The sequence below is a fragment of the Corvus brachyrhynchos genome, unplaced genomic scaffold, assembly GCF_000691975.1.
Source record: "Corvus brachyrhynchos isolate BGI_N302 unplaced genomic scaffold, ASM69197v1 scaffold150, whole genome shotgun sequence".
NCBI classification, from domain to species: domain Eukaryota; kingdom Metazoa; phylum Chordata; class Aves; order Passeriformes; family Corvidae; genus Corvus; species Corvus brachyrhynchos.
Window position 1 is genome coordinate 3,038,826 of NW_008236162.1, and position 3,161 is coordinate 3,041,986.

At 46.1% G+C, this 3,161-nt stretch overlaps 1 protein-coding gene across 1 annotated transcript in view; it reads right to left on the reverse strand.

Moving 5' to 3' along the window:
* Positions 1-3,161, reverse strand: part of PLPP5 (phospholipid phosphatase 5) — a 9,403-nt gene that overhangs the window by 4,482 nt on the left and 1,760 nt on the right. The window lies entirely within an intron of this gene.

Consider the following 3,161-nt stretch of genomic DNA (forward strand, 5'->3'; position numbering starts at 1 on the left):
GAACTGACTCATCTCATCATTGGAACATTCAGAACGATTTATTGAAGTCAACCTCAAGCAAAAATTTCAGATCAGTGGAATGTCATTAAAAACCTTTCCAAAGGAATCCTCACGGAAAAGCCAAAAAAACAACCAACCAAAAAAAAAAAAAAACCCCAAAAAACCAAAAAAACCCCCAAAAAAACAAACAACCCCCCCAACAAACAAACAAACAAACAAAAAAAAAAAAAAACAAAAAAAACCAAAAAACCAAACAAAAAAACCCCAAACAAACAAACCAAAAAAACAAACCAAAACAAAAAAATCCCACATCTGAATTCCAGAGTATTTGTAAAATAAAATAAAAAAAAAAGGCAACATCTCAGTAAATAGAATGTACAAAAATTATATGTTCTACCATCACACACAGTCAGTAAGAAGCTAAAATATTACAGGCAAGTCTCAATACGCTCTACCTAGAGGACAGGAGCTATCTATGTACAGGGAACCAGCTTTACAGGCTTCACACTATGCAAGAGGACAGAGGCCAACACAAACCCCCCAAAATATTGGATATCTCAAAGTCTATGCGGCAACATCAAGTCATGATACAGTAATGCCCCGTGGAATCAGACACTCCTCGTTAGTGCCAGGGCTGCGTCAGCGTCCAAAAACTCTTCGATACCGACTTCGGTGAATATCGATGCTTTGCTATTAAAGACTCGAGTGATTTCGTTAAAATAACATTTCACAGAATCTACAAAGTTTGTTACAGATAAACAAAGTCTACAGAAATAACGACTCTACAAAGGTCCATCTTACAGAGCACGTGGGGATGGAGACGGATCCGCGGGGATCTGTGTTGTGCAACATCACTCGTGTGGAGACAAACGGGTTGGGGTCCTCACAGCACCCGGAATGCAAACCCCCAACCCCCCCAAGCCCCCGGCTCAAACGGGACATGATCCCCCCGGGGGCTGCGGCAACGCCGTTGGCTTGTTGGAAAAGGAAAAGTGACACCAGAAATGAGATACAGATCCACCTGGGAATAGGGAGCGTAGGGGTTCATCCAGTCTGTTTATGACCCAAAAGCGAGAGAGAACTGCAAGGTGCGGGGTTCCCACAGACCCCACACAGCTGGGATCTCCCAAGGGACCCCAGGCAGCCACCTGCCCCTGGAGCTGGCGGTGGCACAGGGAGGGCACAGCCCCGGGGAACAGGGAGTGGTGAATGGCTTTGGCAAATTCATACATGTTTTCCCTTTTTTATTCACATTAATCACAGAAATCCCCTACACAAAGCACAGTTCCAGCTCCCTACCTCCCACTCTGGAGCAGCAAGACCCCTCCCAGGGGAACACAGACCTGAGCTGCTCACTCAGAAATACAGTATCACAGGGAACAGCTTTTCTTTTCTTCCTGTTTTGCCTTTTGTTTCTTTCTCCTTTTTCCCCTCAGAACAACACTGGGACTACATCCAACGTGTAGGAGTGTATCATAAGTGCAAATGTTTTTGCTACACAAAGAGAAATGGTGGGGAAAGCTGATGGGAATGGGAAGCAAAGGGACAGCATTGCTCCAAGGTCGCCGTCTCCCACGCGACACCTGGTGAACACACACCTCCGAGACGGCTGCTTCCAAACCCTCCCGTTTGCCATGGATCCACTGTACAGCGGGAGCAGGAAGGAACTTGGGGGAAGTCAAGGACATTTTCAATGCAGTATACAAAAAATTATGTATAAATAAAAAAGCTGTAAAAGGAACCGCAGAGCTTCAAGTACATTAAACCCTGAATTCAATGAGGCAGAGGTTTCCATGTTAAAGTGACTTCTCCGTACCAGCATCGGACACCCCCATCCCACCCTCCCCCCTCCCCGCCCACATAATTCTGTAAAGTTTCAATATATACAGATTTTATGCTCATTGATAATTATGTCTAGTAATTGTGTCTTTCCCATTCTATCCTGAAATTAAGATAAAAGAAGGGAGAAGGGTTTTTTTTAGAAGAAAGGCCAAAAATCCACATTCCGGCCCTATTACTCCATTTGAACTGATTCTTCAAGACCATGTGGTGACCAGAGAAGGTGATTTGCCCACAAAATCTCCTTCCTGAGCTGCAAATGCCTTCAACAGTCTATGGACAGGACAAGTCTATACAATAACCTGACAGCTACAGCAGCTAATGCTTGCACCATGTGTTCAGGAATGGTGGAACCAGCCTCCGTACCACTGGAATCACAGAATCATGGAATTCTTGCGTCTAGACTCATCTGGCCACGGGCTGCAGGATGCCTGCACTGTGCTCAGGTGCAGCTGCAGAGGAAAAGTTCCAGTAAACCACAAACCCTGTTCCCTGGGCAGGCCAGCTCAGGCACTGCCCAGGTGCCAGAACTGGAGGCAGCAGGTCACCAGAAGTGTGGGGCCACCCCAAAAATTTAACACAAAAGTAAGGGGAAAATGTGCTGGTGTGTTCCCATGAAGGAACAACAATGTGCTGGGACAGCACACTGCAGTTCTCCACCAAAATCACCAGCTCTGTGGATTTCCTCTAGGTCTCAGCATGAAATGACCAAACTATCCAAGATTCCTTGTTTTGGAGCCCACACAAATCAATTCAGCAGCTGCCTCCCGCCCTGCTGAAGCCAATCCATCAGAACAGCTGCAGAATCTTTTCCTTACAAAGGAACAGCACTAAGAAACTACATTCTGGTTACTCACTTTACAAAGACATGATTAAAATGTGCATTTTAACATCTGAGTCTGGCACTCAGAACAGCCCCTCCAGCCACCAAGATCCTCTGAACCGGCTTTTCCTCATCTAACAATGTTAAAGCTTTTTGAAAGATTTACCTTCTCTTCAGTTCAGATTTTGTTCACAAACTGAACAACCTCACAAACCACCTCCTGTTTTGCCTTCTGAGTCCAAGCCCAGCTGTTGGCTGCTATGAATCTTTTTTTTGGTGGAAAAAAAGCATCTCTAAGAAGTTTGAACACAAAGTGAACCAAGACATTGAGTGCCACAGGAGGAGCAGCAGCCTCCATCACAGCATTTGAGAAGTTCTAAGCCTTCTGTGCCCTCCCTGTGTCCTGTGCCCTGGCACAGCACTGTGGCACAGCCCAGGTGGCCACTGACAGCCGTGGCTCCCATCCCATGGTCCCAAGGCGTCCTGGTGCTGCCACCCC